A 19,821-nucleotide genomic window follows, 5' to 3' on the forward strand; every position below is an offset into this window, starting at 1 on the left:
TACATCCCTCGAGGGTGATGACACTAAGGTGGTCCATTTATTCCATAAGGAGGAGCTGAGGCCACTTATTCCAGAAGTGTTGAAGTAGTTGGGCTCGGACAATGTGCAAGTGGATTTTCTAAGTCACAGCAGCTGGATCCCATAGAGTGGGAGCTGTCTGAGGAGGTGATATCCCTCATTTGTCGTCGGTGGGGGATCCCATCCGTGGAATAAATGGTGACCTTCTGAAATGCCAAGGCTTGGCATTGCTTCAGTCTGTGGAGAGAAAGAGGAGCAGAGAGAGTATATGCCTTGGTCTTGCCTTGGCTGACGGACATCCCTGTTTCCTCCTGGCCTCCGATGGGCAAATTTCTCTGGAGAATAGAGGTTCATCTGGGACTGGTGATTCTGCTGGCGCTGGAGTGGCCACACCATCCATAGTTTGCAGACTTGTTCAACCTAGTGGTGGGTGGTCCTCGCTGGTCTCTGACACATTATGTTCTGCAGATGGGTGAGCCAGTTTGTTTCGATTAGGCAAATTGATTCTGTCTAGCTGCTTGTCTTTTGAAAGTGGCACCTAAAGGAAAAAGGTTATTCAATCGCGGTCATTGCTACACTCTTGCAATCTAGTAAGCCTTCCACCTCTCTATCCTACGCGAGGGTGTGGAGCATTTTTGATTCCTGGTGTTCCAGCCAGAAGGTGGACCCGAAAAGAGCATCTATGTGCCATATTTTGGCCTTTCTTCAGGATGGTTTGGCGAAAGGGCTTCCTTTAACTTGCTTAAGGTTCAAGTGGTGTGGCGCTAGGTTGCTTCCGAGACAAGGTTCGTGGCGCATCAGTTTTAGCACATCAGGACATTTCCCGTTTTCTTCGAGGCATGACGCACCTGCACCCTCCTGTTCAACAGCCGTGCCCATCTTGGAACCTTAATGTGGTCTTGTGGTGCCCCTGTGTGCCCTTCTTCAAGCCTCTGTGGCGTGCGACTACACAGGATCTCACTTAGAATGTGGTCTTTTTGGTGGCTAACTTTTCTGCGCACAGAATTTACAAACTTCAACCTCTTTCCTGCAGGGAGCCCTTTATGAGAATCTCAGATGAGGGGGATTTCCTCTCTTAAAACCGCTCTCTCTGAAGAGAGAGCGGTTTTAAGCGGTGTACCGCAGGGATCGGTGTTGGGACCGGTCCTTTTCAATATCTTTGTGAGCGACATTGCGGAAGGGATAGAAGGTAAGGTATGTATTTTTGCGGATGACACTAAGATCTGCAACAGAGTGGACACGCCGGAAGGAGTGGAGAGAATGAGACGGGATTTAAGGAAGATGGAAGAGTGGTCGATGACATGGCAGCTGACATTCAATGCCAAGAAGTGCAAAGTCATGCATATGGGGAGTGGAAATCCGAATGAACTGTATTCGATGGGGGGAGAAAGGCTGATGTGCACGGAGCAGGAGAGAGACCTTGGGGTGATGGTGTCTAATGATCTGAAGTCGGCGAAACAATGTGACAAGGCGATAGCTAAAGCCAGAAGAATGCTGGGCTGCATAGAGAGAGGAATATCGAGTAAGAAAAGGGAAGTGATTATCCCCTTGTACAGGTCCTTGGTGAGACCTCACCTGGAGTATTGTGTTCAGTTCTGGAGACCGTATCTCCGAAGAGACAGAGACAAGATGGAGGCGGTCCAGAGAAGGGTGACCAAAAAGGTGGAAGGTCTTCATCAAATGACTTATGAGGAGAGATTGAAGAATCTAAATATGTACACCCTGGAGGAAAGGAGGAGCAGAGGTGATATGATACAGACTTTCAGATACTTGAAAGGTTTTAATGATCCAATGACAACGACAAACCTTTTCCATAGGAAAAAAATCAGCAGAACCAGGGGTCACGATTTGAAGCTCCAGGGAGGAAGATTCAGAACCAATGTCAGGAAGTATTTCTTCACGGAGAGGGTGGTGGATGCCTGGAATGCCCTTCCGAAGGAAGTGGTGAAGACCAGAACTGTGAAGGACTTCAAAGGGGCGTGGGATAAACACTGTGGATCCATAAAATCAAGAGGCCGTCAATAAAGAGTGGGTGGCTCACCAGAATGACGGCTACTGCCTGGAGATAATACCCTTATTCAATAAACATACACATGGTTACTGTGACTCCAACATCACTCTAAGCTACAACAGCAAGAGGAAATGTGGAAAAAAGGATTCGCACTCATAAAGTGGGGAGTAGCTGGCTTGTTACGGCGGTTACTACCCCAAACCAAATAAGCCTGATACTTCACTTTCAATACATATCCAGCATAGCTCTCTGCTTCAACGGCAGGGGAGAAGAAAAACTGATACTTCACGCATAGCTCTCTGCTTCAACGGCAGGGGAGAAGAAAAACTGATACTTCACGCATATCCAGCATAGCTCTCTGCTTCAACGGCAGGGGAGAAGAAAAAAGGATTCGCACTCACAAAGCGGGGAGTAGCTGGCTTGTTACGGCGGTTACTACCCCAAACCAAATAAGCCTGATACTTCACTTTCAATGCATATCCTGCTTCAACCGCAGGGGAGAAGAAAAACTGATACTTCACGCATATCCAGCATAGCTCTCTACTTCTACGGCAGGGGAGAAGAAAAACTGATACTACACGCATATCCAGCATAGCTCCCTGCTTCAACGGCAGGGGAGAAGAAAAACAACCAATAAGGGCTGAATAACACAGTCTGGGTAAAACAAATAAACATGGGTGTAGCTTGCTTATTGCGGCGGTTACTACCCCTACTACCCCTAACTAATCAAGCTTGATATTTCACTTGGTTGCAGCTCCATCACTGCTCTCTACATTAATGGTGGGGGTGGAAGGGAAATAGAACCAAAGAGCTAAGAGAAACAGATAAGTATGAGAAAAAAATGTGAAGCTTGCTGGGCAGACTGGATGGGCCGTTTGGTCTTCTTCTGCCGTCATTTCTATGTTTCTATGTTTCTATGTTTCCTTGCGTACTGTGCCTTCTTTCTTGCCCAAGGTGGTGTCCTCCTTTCACGTTAATCAGTCAGTATGAAGCTCTTGTCTTTCTCAAACATAGATCCTGCAGCGGCGCACACTAGAGATTTGCATCTCCTAGAAGTCAAAGAGCCTTGCTGAGATAGGTGGAGGTCACAAATAATTTCCACATGTCAGATCACTTTTTTGTGTTATGGAACGGTGCCAAGAAAGGGCATAAGGTATCAAAAGTGATGACTGTGAAGTGGTTGAAAGAGGCGATTAATTCCGCATATATTTGTCAGGTCAGGTAACCCGATTCCGGTAGATCTCAGGGCACATTCTACTCGCTCTCAGGCAGCCTCTTGGGTAGAGTGACAGTCTCTCCTCTGGAGATCTGTAGGGCAGCTACATGGCTGTCATGAGACACCTTTGCCAGACATTATCGCTTAGATGTCCAGTCACCGAGGGCTGGAAATTTCGGCGTGAGTGTGCTGTGAGCGGTATTCTGCTAATCCCACCCTACTTAGGGAAGCTTTGGTACATCCCAGAAGTCTGGACTGATTTGGGTACGTTCAGGGAAAAGTAAAATTGGTTCTTTCCTAGCGTGTAGCAGATGGACTCAAAACAAGTGGGTATAGTGTGCTCGTGCTAGCAGTTGGAGACGGATCTGACGTCAGCACGGGTACATATACCCCCGCAGGAAGTGCAGCAATTCAGTAATTTCCGTCTCCAAAGCAGTTTGGAGCTACCTCACGCTCGCTGAGCGTTTTTCCATATTCTAACGACTAAATTCATAGAAGAAACCTACCTGAAGACGAGCCCCGCACTCCTGCGGTGATACCATTCGGTCCCTCCCCCAGCTGAGTTTCCCGAGGCGATTTCCGCGGTCCCTCGGAGGTAAGAGCCTCGGTCCGGTGGCCGACTCGCGGCAGGGACCTAGCCTCCGAGTGAGAAGGGTTCTGGCGCGGCATAGAGGCAGCCTCGGTCCCGGTGTGGACTTGGCCCCCGAGCGAGACGAGTTCGGGCGCGGCCTAGAGGCAGCGGGTGCACCTCCTCGAGCGCGGCAGTGACGGTAATCACCCTCTCCCCCCGCAGCCGGAGACCGCCCGGGTCGCAGCCGGGAAGCGCTGAAGACAAGGTAAGGCGTACATCTTTACTTGTTGGTCTCCGAGGAAGCGAGGAGTAGCAGAGGCTGCCTACGTGGCAACCCGCCAAGGGGGATCGCCATTTTGCCTGCCTGCTCGCCGTCGCCTTCTGCCCTGGTTCGTCACCGCGCAATAGGCGCATGTTGCTACGCACATGTTGATAGGCGCACGTTACTGACCGCACGTTGATAGGCGCCCGTTGCTAAGCGTACATTGATAGGCGCCCGTTGCTAAACGCGCATCCATAGGCGCCCGCTGATAGGCGCCAGTTGATAGGCGCCAGTTGATAGGCGCACGTTGATACGCGCACGTGGACAGGCGCACGTAAATAAGCGCATATTGGTAGGCGCACATCTTTCGCCCATATTACAAAGCGTAGACTCCAGCTGAGTTAACAGACGAGATGAAGCGTAAGAGAGCCCATGCGTCAGTGGAGCCGGCACCTCCAGAATCAGGCATAAGCCTCTGCTCTGCATGCAACCTCAGAGCCACACAGAGCGAGGAAGCAGACTCCCTATGTGCCCAATGTGAAGAGGCCCTGGGAGTTCCAGGCCAGGACCAGTCGCAGCCCAGCGTATTTGCCGGTTCCTCAGGGAACACCCCGGACCTAGCAGGCGGCGGTGAGCAGCCAGGGAACCCGAGAGACCTGGTGCCCCTAAGGCCAGATCCTGCTTCACTCTCCTGGGTGGAATTATTCAAAGGGATTCATGCCTTTGTCACAATGCAGTCTGATGACTCGGCCCCTGGACCCTCAAGGCCTAGGCACGGCCACTCACCACCCGGAACCCCCACTTATGGGGATTCAGATTGCCCTGAGGAAGACGACGAGCCCCCCGAGGTGGGAGAACTTGTTTCGGGGATTGAACCATATCGGACCATGAGGCCCTTCTTTCTGAAAGAGGATCTCCCAGGCCTGATCTCTCAATGCCTATCGGAACTGGCTCTCCCGGGCCATGACACCCCAGGGGAACCTAGAATGAATCCCCTGTTAGAGGGCCTGCGCCAAAACGACTCAACATTTTCCCCTCCTACAAGCAGCACAGCAGCTAATCGATCTGGAATGGAATGCGCCGTAGGCATCATTCAAAGGGGGTCGGGCCTTGGCTGGCATGTACCCCTTAGACCCGGCAACCAAGGAAATGCTGGCGTGCCCCCAGGTAGACGCCATACTTAGCGCAATTGTGAAACGCACCACCATTCCGGTGGAAGAGGGGGCGGCCCTCAAAGATATACATGACCGGCGCATGGACGCCATTCTGAAACAAGCCTTTGAGGTGGCAGCCATGTCCCTACGCATTGTGACCTGCTGCACCGTGGTGACGCATTCCTGTTTATGATAGGCTAGGAACAACACCCCGGGAGAAGAGATGGAATCAGCTTTTTCGTTCCTCACTGACGCGGCCTCCGACCTAGTCCGTACGGCAGCCAAGGGAGTGTCATCCTCAGTGGCAGCCAGGAGACAGCTCTGGCTACGTAACTGGTCGGCCGACTCCTCCTCCAAGACACGTCTCACGAGAATGCCCTTTAAGGGATCCCTCCTGTTCGGCTTCGACCTCAAGAAACTGGCCAATAAATGGGGCGCCTCTCCATTACCCCGTCTACCAGACGACAGGTCAAGGAGGAGCCAGCGCCCTTTTCCTAGACCATCCAGAGGTAGAAACTCTCAGCGCTTCAACCCTTACAGGACTCGCTACCTAGCACCTCGTTCGCAGGCCAGGAACCAGTCCTTTCGGACTAAGCACAACAAGAGGGGAACTGGCTCGGGTTCGGGTCCCGGCCGTACCTCACAATGACAATCAGCCGACCCATCCGGGGGTAGCAGCCATAGGGGGCAGGCTAACCCTCTTTTACCGCAGGTGGGTCAAGATCACCTCGGACCAGTGGGTCCTCGCCATCATCCGAGAAGGGTATTACCTGGACTTTCTTCGGCTCCCGCCGGACAAGTTTGTGGAATCTCCTTGTTCACCCCTCAAGAGGGCGGCACTAGAAGTTACCTTGCGGAGGCTCCTATCCCTAAAAGCCATAATACCAGTGCCTGCAGGGGAGATAAATTCTGGGCAGTATTCCATTTATTTCATAGTACCCAAGAAGGAGGGCACTTTCAGGCCCGTCCTGGACCTCAGGTCAGTCAACTGACACCTACGGGTCCCCAGCTTTCGCATGGAAACTCTGCGGTCTGTCAAAAATGCAGTACAGCCAGTGGGGTTTCTCACATCCCTAAATCTGTCGGAAGCCTACTTGCATATCCCAATCCATCGGGATCACCAGCGCTATTTACGCTTCAAAGTCCTGAACCAACACATCCAGTTCCGAGCTTTACCCTTCGGGTTAGCCACCGCGCCACGGACCTTTACCAAGTTCATAGTAGTAGTGGCAGCGTCCCTCAGGAAGGAAGGAATCCTCATCCATCCCTACCTGGACGATTGGCTGATCAGGGCGAAGTCACCGGAGGAGAGCCACCAGGCAACCAACAGAGTTATAGCTCTTCTGGAAAGCCTAGGATGGGTATTTAACTTGAACAAGAGTTCCATACAGCCTTCTCAGTCGCTGGAATACCTAGGAGTCCGATTCGACACCCAGGAAGACAAGGTCAGTCTGACCGCCAAGAGGAGAGCAAAGCTCCAGAATCGTCTGCAGGCCCTGCTGAATGCCACCCGGCCCACAGCTTGGGATTACCTACAGGTCCTCGGCCTTATGGCATCCACTCTGGAGGTGATACCATGGGCGCAGGCTCATATGAGACCATTACAACGCGCCCTCCTATCTCGGTGGAGCCCACGATCACAGAACTACACCGTACACCTACCTCTACCAGCCAGAGTGCAGAATCAGATACGGTGGTGGTTGCAGCCCGGCCACATGAGCCGGTTGTCAAGAATGTCCTCCCCAACCTGGACCCTGCTCACTACAGATGCCAGCCTGAACGGATGGGGAGCACACTGCGAAGAACTCACCGCCCAAGGGCGGTGGAATAGAGAAGAGTCTGGGTGGAACATCAACCGACTAGAGGCATGGGCAGTCAGGATAGCATGCCTGCGATTTGCCCACAGGCTCCGAAACAAAGCGGTCAGAGTGATGTCGGACCATGCCACAACAGTGGCATACATCAACCGACAGGGCGGAACCAGAAGCCAACAGGTATCCCTAGAAATAGCCCCCCTGATGTCTTGGGCGGAAGCAAATCTACAGGACATCTCTGCCGTCCACATCGCCGGGAAGGACAACACCACGGCAGACTTCCTCAGCAGAGAAAGCCTAAATCCGGGGGAATGGCAGCGGTCGCCCACAGCTTTCCAGATGATTGTGGATCAGTGGGGGACGCCGGGCATGGACCTACTAGCGGACAGGTCCAACGCTCAAGTACCCAGATATTTCAGCCACAGGCGGAATCCTCTGTCCCAGGGGATCGATGCCCTGGTACAGCCATGGCCTCAGGGGATCCTGCTATATGCCTTTCCTCCATGGTCCCTGCTGAGTGCCATTATACACAAGATTCAGCGACACAGAGGCCTATTTCTTCTAGTGGCCCCGGACTGGCCAAGAAGACCCTGGTACGCAGACATGAGAAGACTACTGGCAGGGAATCCATTTCCCCTGCCTCCACAAAGGGACCTGCTGCGGCAAGGTCCCATCCTCCACGAGGATCCAGCTCAATTCTCTCTTACGGTCTGGCCATTGAGAGGGCTAGACTGAAGAAAAGAGGATACTCGGGGCCGGTAATAGATACTCTCCTCCGAGCACGCAAGTTCTCCACATCATTAACATATATAAGGATCTGGAGAGTATTTGAAGCCTGGTGCGAAACTCACGGCACCAATCCACATGCCGCTAAGATCCCTATCATTTTGGATTTCCTGCAAGATGGACTTCAGAAGGGTCTGTCCCTCAATTCCATCAAGGCTCAAGTGGCAGTGCTATCCTGCTACGGTCCCTGGAGTGACGGCAACAGCATCGCCACACACCCAGACGTTTCACGTTTCCTGAAAGGAGTCAAACACATTCGCCCGCCACTGAAGTGGCCACTGTCCCTGTGGAAACTCAACCTAGTTTTTGAATTTCTAGAGGGACCCGCCTTCAGACCCCTCCGAGGCCTGTCCCTCCGTTTGTTAACCTTGAAGATGGTGTTCCTGCTGGCCGTATGCTCAGCACGCCGCATCTCAGAGCTACAAGCGCTGTCCTGCCGTGATCCGTTTCTCAGAATCACTCCAGTGGCTATCCATCTTCGCACGGTTCCTTCCTTCTTACCCAAATTAGTCTCACACTTCCACCTCAACCAAACCATATCCTTGCCCACCACGGAAGGTTTGAAGAAGACGGAAGAAGGTCGAATGCTACGCCATCTCGACATCGGCAGGCTGCTGTCCAAATATCTGGAAATGTCAGAAGCAGTACGTAAGACGGACCACCTGTTCGTCCTTCACAGCGGGAAGAAGCAAGGGGAAGCGGCCTCACGGGCAACCATCGCCCGCTGGATCAAAGAAGTTATCAAGGCAGCCTACGTAGAAGCGTGAAAACCACCACCTCTACGGGTCAAGGCTCACTCTACCAGAGCGCAAGCGGCCTCTTGGGCAGAAACTAGGATGCTGTTGCCTGCAGAGATATGTAAAGCGGCGACATGGTCCTCCCTCCATACCTTCTCCAGATTCTACATTCTGGACGTCCAGGCCAGAGATGATACAGCATTTGTGAGGGCGATCCTGAACGGACCTCGGGCAGCATCCCACCCAGTCCGGGAGTAGCTTTTGTACATCCCACTTGTTTTGAGTCCATCTGCTACAGGCTAGGAAATGTAGAGATTACTTACCTGATAATCTCGTTTTCCTTAGTGTATGCAGATGGACTCAGCATCCCGCCTGGCTGCCGGTATACATGGGGATTCACCGACTCACGGTAAGCCATGTTTTCTTATATAGGGCATCCACCCTGCCGGGTGTCGACGCCTTCCGGTTGAGAACACTGGCGGTCTCCAGCTACTATCAATCAGTCAGGGTAATCCTGTTCATTTAATCGATCAGTCAGTTACACATATATCCATAAAGCTTTTGCAAGGAAGATTACTGAATTGCTGCACTTCCTGCGGGGGTATATGTACCCGTGCTGACGTCAGATCCGTCTCCAACTGCTAGCACGAGCACACACTATACCCACTTGTTTTGAGTCCATCTGCATACACTAATGAAAACGAGATTATCAGGTAAGTAATCTCTACATTATCTGCCAATTTCTGGTGTTAGCCTTCCCTGGTTCTTCAGGATCAATACCATTGGAGCCACTGGTTCCCTTGGTGCTTCTGGTGCCCACAGGGCATTCAGTGCTAGTGCGGGCACCAGCGGTGCCTTTGATGCTATGAATTAGAGCTCACTGACCCCGGGCACACAGTGTGAGGAGGATGCCCCCTATGATCCTTGAAAGAGTGAGGTGTCCCCGTGCTCAATGGAGGAATCTGAAGATTTGTCCTCTGAGCCATATCCTTCTGAGAATAGGCGTAAGTATCCACTGGAAGACTTAACCTTTGCTGGGTTCGTGAGAGCCATGGCAGAAATGATGCTTTTTCAGCTACTGACCGAGCAGGATTCCAGGCATAAGATGCTAGAAATCCTGCAAAGAGGTGGTCGCATTACCAGTGAATGACGTCTTTAAAGATCTGGTCGTCCAGCTATGAGAGTACCCCATTTCCATCCCACCAGTAATCCAGAAGACTGATGCTGTGGATCTGGTGCAACTCATCATGGGATTTAATCGCCGTCAGCTTCCACACTAGGTGGTAGTGGTGGAATCCGCATTAAAGAAAGCGAAGAGATTGCGGATCTGGTTTTCCTCCCTACACAGCAATTTCAGGAAGATTTCCTGAAGGTGATCCAACAGGGACTGGAGTGTGACAAACAAGTTCAGCTCAGCTTATGATGTGTGAAACAGCGGCAAGAGTGGTCGTGGCAGGCATTAGAGCTTGACGCAGGGCCTGGCTTCGGGCCATGGACCTGAGGCCCGATGTATAAGACCATCCTGCTTCCTAGGAGAAAGTGCAGTTGCTTACCTATAACAGGTGTTCTCCTATGACAGCTGGATGTTAGTCCTCAGGAATCCCCTCCGCCTCCCCACGATGTTGGGGGTCAACTTCGGTTTGTTTTATTTTTTCGCTAGTATGTTTTGCATTGTGACGAGAATGAAAGGGGACCTCACGTTGACGCATAGATAGTAGCCAGCTGGGCATGCTCTGTCGGATGATGTCACGCACATGTGAGGTGGAGTCCAAAAACCTTCGACCAAGATGTCTTACAATCTCAAGTGGAAGAGGTTCTTGGTCTGATGTGAGGGAAATGGTTTGCATCTGTTCTCCTGCTCAACCCTGATAATTCTGAATTACCTGTTGCACCTGTCCGATGGTGGCTTGAAGACCACCTCTGTGAGAGTTCACCTCAGTGCTATTGGAGAATATCACCGGGGGGGGGGGTGAGTTGTCCATCTCAACCCATTCTCTCGTGGGTCGTTTCATGCGGGGCTTACTTCTTAAACCTCTGATCCGACCCGCAGCGGTCTTACAATCTTGCGACCTGAAGTACCTATCCTGGAAGGTCATCTTCCAAATTGCATTCACCTCAGCATGCAGGGTCAGCGAACTTCAGGCTTTCGTGTCACACTCACTTTATGCAGTATTTTTTCATGATAAGGTGGTTTTGTGCACACTTCGTAAGTTCCTATCGAAGGTGGTCACAGAATTCCATCTCAATCAGTCTATTGTCCTGCCCATGTTTTTTCCAAGGCCCCACTCTCACCAAAGTGAATGAGTCCTGGACCTGCACACCCTAGATTGTAAGAGAGCACTAGCCTTTTACCTGGCCCAGATGGTGTCCCATTGCCAGTGCACGCAACTCTTTGTCTCCTTTAATAAGAGCAGATTGGGAGTCACTGTGTCCAAGCAGACCTGCTCAAACTGGCTGGCAGATTGTATTTCATTCTGCTATGCACAAGCGGGACTGCAACTTGAGGTCCATATCAAGGTTGATTCTGTAGAAGCCATATCAGATCAGATCTGCAGGGCAGTGACTTGGAGTACTCTCCACACCTTCACCTCTTATTACTTTCACATAGAAATGAAATGAAACATAGAAATTATGGCAGAAGAAGACCAAAAGGCCCATCCAGTCTGCCCAGCAAACTTTCACACTTTTTTTTTCTCATACTTATTTGTTACTCTAGTAACCTTTTGGTTCTATTTCCCTTCCACCCCCACCATTAATGTAGAGAGTAATGTTGGAACTGCATCTAAGTGAAATATCTAGCTTAATCAGTTAGGGGTAGTAACCGCCGCAATAAGCAAGCTATACCCATGCTTATTTGTTTACCCAGACTATGAATTAAGTCCTTGTTGGTTGTTGTCTGTAGATAAATCCACATTTCTTACTTCATCCCCTGCCGTTGAAGCAGAGAGCTGTGGTGGATATGCGTGAAGTATCAGACTTTCTCTCCTGCCGTTGAAGCAGAGAACTACACTGGATATGCATTGAAAGTGAAGTTTCAGTCTTTCTCTCCTGCCATTGAAGCAGAGAGCTATGCTGGATATGCATTGAAAGTGAATTATCAGGCTTATTTGGTTTGGGATAGTAACCGCCATAACAAGCAAGCTACTCCCCGCTTTTTTTGTGAATGCAAATCCTTTTTTTCCACATTTCCTCTTGCCGTTGAAGCATAGAGCAATGTTGGAGTCGCATTAACTGTGTGTATGTTTATTGAATAAGGGTATTATCTCCAGGTAGTAGCCGTCATTCCCGCGAGCCACCCACTCTTCATTCACATCCTCTAGACTTTATGGATCCACAAGCTGCCTTGTCGACAAAGATGGTCGACAAGGCAGCAGTTTCAGCCAGTCAGAACTCCATAATCTTTTTCAGCCATGAAATCCAAATCTGCCTACTTTGGGCCCTTTATTCGGGTTCAGGCTCTCCTGCAGTGACCAACAGCAACAAGGTTGTTGTGCCCATTGGCACCTAGTTGGAAGCCTTTTGGTCTTGTTTGTTGATTGGGAGCAGCCTGTATCTATGTATTCACCCATGTGTGAAGACTACCATCCGGCTTTTCCTAGGAGAAAGCAGGCTTGCTTACCTGTAACAGGTGTTCTCCTAGGACAGCAGGATGTTAATCCTCACGAAATCCACCCTCCACCCCGCAAATTTGTTTTTTTTCTTTGGGTTCGTATTTTATTTTTTTTCGCAAATTCTATATTATGAGACTGAAGAGGGACCCTGCGAGGACACGTGGATAATGTCATACCAGGCATGCTTGTTGGGCCTGTCAAAGTTCTAAAAACTGTGCCAAACTTTTTCCAGGACGGGCTCCATCTGATGATGTCACCCATGTCTGAGAACTAACATCCTGCTGTCCTAGGAGAATACCTACTTACAGGTAAGCAACACTGCTTTCCTAGGAAGGATGCTGCAAGCAGGGCTTCTTCTGTGAGTGTTCTATTGGAGGATAAGTATGAAACAGATACAGACTGCAGCAGGAGCAAGAAGAACACATTAAAGGCTGCCAAATTCATCAGCAAGCAGGGCTTCTTATTTATTTATTTTATTTTATTTAATTTATTTAAAGCTTTTCTTTACTGACCTTCGTCAGGGACATCATGCCGGTTTACATCAAACAAGGGAGAGGTTAAGAGGTGAAAGCAGTTACAATAAACAAGGAGCAGAAAACTGGGAGTTGAGGAAGTAAGATACGTAAAAGCAAAGCAAATAGGCATAATTAAGTTATCAAATTGAACAGAGAATATAACAATATGTAATACGAGAGAACTATTTACAAATAATGTGACAGTGTCTTACGAAACGAATATCTGCGGCACTTGCCTGAGTGAGAAGGGAGTTCGATAGTTTTGTGCAACTTAGCTGATGTAGGAGGTCAGAGGAAAGGGTGGGCAGGAGGTACTAGCTGGTGATGGTTGGGGTGGAGGGTATACGCGGGAAGGGATGCGGCAGTTTAAGGGTAGGCTTTCTTGAATAGCCATGTTTTGAGGGTTTTTTTTTTTATTTCTGAGCGCATTGCTCAAGTCTGAGTTTGGGTGGAATGGAGTTCCAGGCGTGAGGACCAACGATGGATATAGCACGGTTTCTGGTGGGGAGGAGGTGCAGTTGTTTTGGAGAGGGGATGTGGAGGGTGCCTTTAAATGATGACCTGGTGGGTCTATTAGATGTGTGGAAGTGCATGCAGTCTTTCATCCAGGGCAAGTTCTGGTTGTGGAGTGTTTTATATATGATGGTGAGTGCTTTGTATGTTATACGGTGGTGGATGGGGAGCCAATGTAGTTCTTTGAGAATGAGTGTGATGTGGTCGAATTTGCGTGAGTTGGTAAGTATTCTGGCTGTTTCGTTTTGTAGGAGTTGAAGGGGTTTAATGGAGGCTTTGGGTAGACCAAGTAGGAGGGAATTACAATAGTCTATTTTGGCTTGGAGTACTGTCTGGAAGTCACAAAGGTTGATTAGAAGTCTGAGCTTTTTTAATGTGTTAAGTTTGAAGTAACAATGTTTCATAGTTGAGCTGATGAATTTTTGGAGGTTGAGGCGATTGTTGATTATGACACCTAGGTCTCGTGCATGTTGTGAGAAGGAGTGATTTTTTTTTTTTTTGGGGGGGGTACTGATGTTGTGGTGAGTTGGTGAGATTATGAGGAGTTGGGTTTTGGAGGAGTTGAGGGCTAGGTTAAGGCTTGTGAGGCTGTTTATCGATGCAAGTGCGTTTTCCCATCTTTTAAGTGTGGAGGCTAGAGAATCTGTGATGGGGATGAGTATCTGTACGTCATCCACATAGAGATAGTGGGGGAGGTCAAGGTTAGAGAGGAGTTGGCAGAGGGGAATGAAGTGTATATATATGACAACTTTTACTATCCCTCGCATTCATCACCTCCTCTCTAGACTTTGTTCCCCCCACCTCTTCAAGCCACCCCATTGCATAAATCCCTAATCCCCATCCTCACATCCCCCTTGACACAACTTTTAGGTCTCACCACTCTTTTCATAATATTATTCAATGCGCAATCCCTTTCTAAAAAAATTCCCATCTTCGACGACATTTTAACTGACTGCAAGCCAGACATCTGTGCAGTCACTGAAACCTGGTTAAAAGACTCAGATGTCGTCCTCATTAACCAATTGCCCTCATCTGACTATGAGATATTCTCCATCCCAAGACCTAAGAAAAGAGTAGGTGGACTCCTCCTTGCAGTCAAGAAATCCCTTAATCTCAAACGTGTCCACTTAGACACACCATCTAAACTTGAAATTGGCTTGTTCAAATCCCCAGACTTACAAGTCTGCCTAGTCTACGCTCCACCTACCTTTCTTGAATCCAACCCCTCACCCCTCATTGAATTTATTGCCGACAACATTGATATTGATACCCCCTCTATCGTCCTTGGAGATTTCAATCTTCATGTAGACTCCCTAACCCTCTCCTCGTCCTGTGAAACCTTCCTCAACTCCCTCCACGCAATAGGATTCCAACAAATCATCTCCTCCGCCACCCACAAAGCTGAGCATACACTAGACATGATTTTCATTAACCCCAGTATCCACTCTATGAGCACCCCCACCTGCACTCCAGTTCCCTGGTCTGACCACTTTCTCATTGAATCCCGCCTCTCTCTCACTCCCTCGTCCTGCAGTAACTCCACACAAAGCTCTACCATCATCTCCAGAAAGACCTGTGCCAGCGAAGAGCTCATCTCAGCTCTCTCCACCTCCCTGCCTAAACTAGATTGTTCTGACCCTGAAACTGCCCTTGCCTCTTGGACTGACATTACTTTGGACATTGCCAACAAACTTTGTCCCACTTTCAAGCGAGTGCTAGCTCCGGACTCTAAACATACTAACCCTTGGTACACGTCTGAGCTAAAATCTATGAAAAACAAACTCAGACAGAAGGAGCGGATATGGCGCAAGGATCCATCCCCCTCAACACATGTCCAGCTTCAAATCAGCCCTTCATTGCTACAGGATCACCACCCTTAAACACAAACGGGATTTCTACGCCTCCAAAATTCATGAATATAGGTATAATCCCAAGGCACTCTTCTCATATGTTGCAAGTCTCACCAAATCCACCCTGCCCTCTACTTCTGGCTCTGAAGCCTCTACCAAATGTGAAGAAATAGCCCTCTACTTCCACAGCAAAGTGGAGAAGCTACTCTCCAGATTCCCTAGCAATCCGCTCCCTCCACCTCGTTCTACCCCACCCCCAACCACCCTTGCTTCCCTTGACCTCACATCCTCTAAGGAAATCGAGTCCATTCTAAAAAAACTTAAACCGGCCTCCAACCCTTCAGATACCATCCCCACCAAAGCACTCTTAGGTATCCCAAACTCCATAGCCAAAGCGATCGCTGACATCATTAACTGCTCACTCTCCACAGGTATAGTCCCCGACACCATCAAGCAGGCAGTGGTTAAACCCCTCAAGAAGCCCTCACTAGACCCGAAAGACCCTGCTAACTTTCGTCCCATCTCTAACCTCCCATTCCTGGCCAAGATAATGGAAAGAGTAGTCAACACACAACTTATGGACTACCTCGAAAACCACAAGATCCTCCACTCTTCACAATTTGGTTTCCGTAAATACCTTAACACGGAAACCCTCTGTTTGACCACCTCCTCAGAGGAATGGACCAAGGGCAATGCTACCTCCTTGCCCTCCTTGATATATCCGCTGCATTTGACACCATTAGTCACAATCACCTCCTCTCCCGCCTTACTGACATAGGCATCTCTGGCCTAGCCCTCCTATGGTTCAGATCCTATCTTTCGAACAGAAAATTTTCTGTCAAAATAGGTAATACCATGTCCACCCCACACTCACTCTTTCAAGGAGTCCCACAAGGCTCCTCTCTCTCTTCCACCCTCTTCAACATTTACCTTACACCACTCTGCCATTTACTTTCTGACCTTGGTCTAAAGTTCTATCTGTATGCTGATGATGTCCAAATCATCATACCTATACCCAACATTCTCTCTGATGCCTTAAAACATTGGGAAACCTGCCTCTCAGCTATAAACTCTCTACTCACTAACCTTCACCTCGCCCTCAACACTAACAAAACGGAACTGCTCTTCATTTCCCATCACACCACACCGAAAACTTCCCTGGTAAATGATCCCTTATTTAAATCCGTTTCAGAGCAACACTCTGTAAGAGACCTTGGAGTCATCCTAGACCAACAACTAAATCTGAAGAAATATGTCAGCTCCATCCTCAAAGAGGGCTTCTTTAAACTAAATGTTCTAAAAAAAACTTAAACACTTATTACACCCCCACGACATCCGCACTGTCATACAAGCCACCCTCTCCTCCAAACTGGACTACTGTAACTCTCTCCTACTAGGGCTCCCCTACTCGACCATCAAATCTCTCTAAATGCTCCAAAATGCCATTGCCAGAATCATCACAAACACCCATAAAGCCGACCATATCACCCCCATCCTTAAAGATTTACACTGGCTACCCATCCTGTCTCGTATTCTCTACAAAACCCACACCATCATCCACAAAGCCATATATTCCCATGACTCAAATTGGCTTGAGCTCTTCAGCCTCTCTCACCCCAATCAACCTACCAGAACATTCTATAAGGGAACCCTCCACGTGCCTCCTCTCAAAATTGCACAACTCTCCTCCACTAGGGATTGTGCCCTCTCCATCGCCGGCCCATCACACTGGAACTCTTTGCCCAGAGCTCTCCGCCTTGAACCATACCCCTTTAAATTCAAAAAGAAACTAAAAACCTGGCTATTTAAACAAGCCTACCCGGACTAACCCCACTGTTCACCTCTATGTGAATCCAGTCAATGATCCCTTATTGAACTATGGTACAAAATCTCTGTTACCCCCAGCAGCCAGATGTTGTCACATCAATGTTTTTATTTTTACTTTTGATGTTAATGACAGTATTTCATTTGTCACTGTACACGCTTGTATTATTATTATTACCTCTCGTTGTTAATGACTATCCTGCAGTTTAATCCTTCCTTCTCCTCTCTATCCTTTCATTCCTCCTTACCCCCCGCCCCTGTTTGATGTATTTCTTTTCCTTTCTCCAGTTACAATGTGAACCGGCATGATGTACCCACTAATGCCGGTATAAAAAAGTTCTTAAATAAATATATTGAAAAGGGTCGAGGAAAGGGAGGATCCTTGGGGGTACGCCTCTGTGGAGAGGTAATGGTTTAGATTTGTGGTCATCAATTTTCACTTTGTATAGCCTGTTGGTGTGAGGTATGACTTGAACCATAGGAGGGGGGTGTCAGAGATACCAATTTCCTGTAGGCAGGAGGTTCTAGGAGTATGCTGTGTTAGGAGTATGCTGTGTTAGGAGTATGCTGTGGTTTACCATGTCAAAAGCTGCAGAGATGTCTAGTAGTGCCAGTAAGTATGAGTGACCTTTGTTGAAGCCTTGCAGAATGGTGTCTGTGAGGGAGAGTAGGAGGGTTTCTGAATTGTAGAGTTTACGGAAACCAAATTGAGAAGGAAAGAGGATGTTATGTGTCTCAAGGTGATCGGAGAGCTGAGAGTTTACTGCTTTTTCAATCACTTTGGATAAGAGTGGAAGGTTGGAGATGGGTCAGAAGTTGGCGAGGTCATTGGGGTCGAGATTAGGCTTCTTAAAAAGGGGTTTCATGGTGGCTTGCTTAAGGGAGTCAGGTATAATTCCTGAGGACAGGGAGGAGTTTATGATGTCAGCGAAAGGTTTTGCTCTGTTGCATGGGATAGATAGTAGCGCTTTGGTAGGTATGGTGTCAGAGTGGTGTTGGGCTGCTTTTATCTTTTTGAGTGTTGTTTCAATTTCAGAGGATGTGGTCAGTTCAAAGGTATTAAAAGGGATTTGTGAGGTGGTGGTATGTCGGAGTCTGAGGCGGGTCAGGATGCGGCCTGGAAGTCGGGGGCGGCTGACTCCGAGGCAGAGGGCCAAGAAGACGGCGTCTGGATGGAAGGGCTGTGAGGGGAAAGCGTTGTATGAATTTATTAGCTTTTTCCCTGAAGTAGAGGGCAAGTTTGTCAGATTTCGCTTGTGTGTCTGCGGTTGTTGGGGTGGGAGTGGGAGGCTTGGTGAGCTCAGAGACATAGGAGAAGAGGGCTTTCACATTGAATTGTAGATCATGTATTCTGATTGCATAGAAGTCTTGCTTAATTTTAAGTATAGCAGTACGGTATTTGTGTAAGGCGGACTTGTAATTGGACAAGCAGGAAAGAGTGGGGTCATTGCGTCATTTTTTTTCCAGGGGTCTTAGAGCTTGTTTGAGTTTCTTGAGTTCGGTCGAGTACCAGGGTTTTTTTGTGTTGTTGGAAGTGTTTAGGACTTTTGTGCTGAGGGGGCATAGCGAGTTGGCAGTGTTGGAGGTGATCTTGTTCCATGATGAGATGGCTGTTTCTGTGTCTGATAGGTCAAGTTTATCTAGGCTGTTGGAGAGGGTTGTAATAAGGTCATCTCTACTGCAAGGTTTCCTGAATTTGATAGTTTTGTTGGAGTGGGGATCTGAGTGTTTGTTGTTTATGGAGAACGGGGCTGAAAGCAAAGAGTGGCCACACCAGGGTATAGGGGTGCAAGAGGGGGCTGCCTTGGATTGGATATGTGAGTTAATGAAGTTTAAATCAAGGGTATGGCCAGCTTTGTTTGTGGGAATGTTGAATATTTGCAGGAAGCCCATGGCTTTGAGAGAGGAGAGGAGGGCCTTGCATGTGGGTGTGCAGGTGGTGGCGTCAACATGGAGGTTTAAGTCGCCGAGGATAATGGCCGGGCTTTTGAGATCAATGTTTTGCATGATAAATTCAGTGAGTGGTGAAGGGTTGTTTTCAAGTAGACCTGGGGGAGGGGGGGTATATATAAGGCATATTTGTAAGTGAGATGCCTTAAAAAGGCCAATTTCTAGTTTAGAAGTTGTGAAACGGGGTGTGAGGTAAATTTAAGTTCTTTTTTTGCCACTAGTAGGAGTCCTCCACCTCTTCTTTTAGGTCGAGGTATAGAGAATATGTCATAGCGTTGTAAGGGTAGTTGATTCAGAAGAACAGTATCTGTTTCTTTGAGCCAGGTTTCAGTGAGAGCCATTATGTCCGGGTTAGAATCAAAGAGGATGTCGTGGAGGATGGGTATTTTTTTTAGATGGATTGGGAGTTGCAGAGTAGTAGGGTAAAGGCAGTGAGGCCTAGAAACTGTGTGAGGGGGGAGAGCATGATGGGAAGTAGGGTTCTGGGATATGGGGTGGTAGGAATAGTAGCTGGTTTCCTAAGGTTGTAGGGCCATTGGTTGAGGCTGGGGATTTAGCATGTCAGCATGATATCGGAGGTGGGAAGGCTTGCTGAGGGTTGGGGATTGTGGGGAGGAGGTGTTCAAAGCAGAGGAGTGGTAAAAGGAGAAGGAAAGAGTGAGTGGGTGGTAGAGTGATATAGAATATGCAGTGGGTAGAGGTATAGTTGAGGTATCGAAGCGGGGTGAAGTGTAAGGGATGGTGAGTGTGGTGTTAGGCTGGAGCGGTATGAGATGTGGGCAATCGATAAGCCGGGAGGAATTGTACGTAGTTGAGGGGTGGGAGGGGGGAGAGGCTAGAAATAAGCTCCAAGGGAAGCGCAAAGGGGCGCGTTAAGGGGCAGGCCCCTTTTGTCGCGTGCGGCACCAAGGCTCCCCAGCGCTCTTATATCGATCTGTCCCTCATCACTCTCGTTCTGATGCGGTCCATCGGTCTGTGAGCGTAGTCGG

General features: G+C 48.9%; 1 protein-coding gene across 1 annotated transcript in view; it reads left to right on the forward strand.

Annotated features, from left to right (window-relative positions):
* Nucleotides 1–19,821, forward strand: part of LOC115075632 — a 123,200-nt gene that overhangs the window by 18,721 nt on the left and 84,658 nt on the right. The window lies entirely within an intron of this gene.

The sequence above is a fragment of the Rhinatrema bivittatum genome, chromosome 14, assembly GCF_901001135.1.
Source record: "Rhinatrema bivittatum chromosome 14, aRhiBiv1.1, whole genome shotgun sequence".
In the NCBI taxonomy this organism is placed as follows: Eukaryota; Metazoa; Chordata; class Amphibia; order Gymnophiona; family Rhinatrematidae; genus Rhinatrema; species Rhinatrema bivittatum.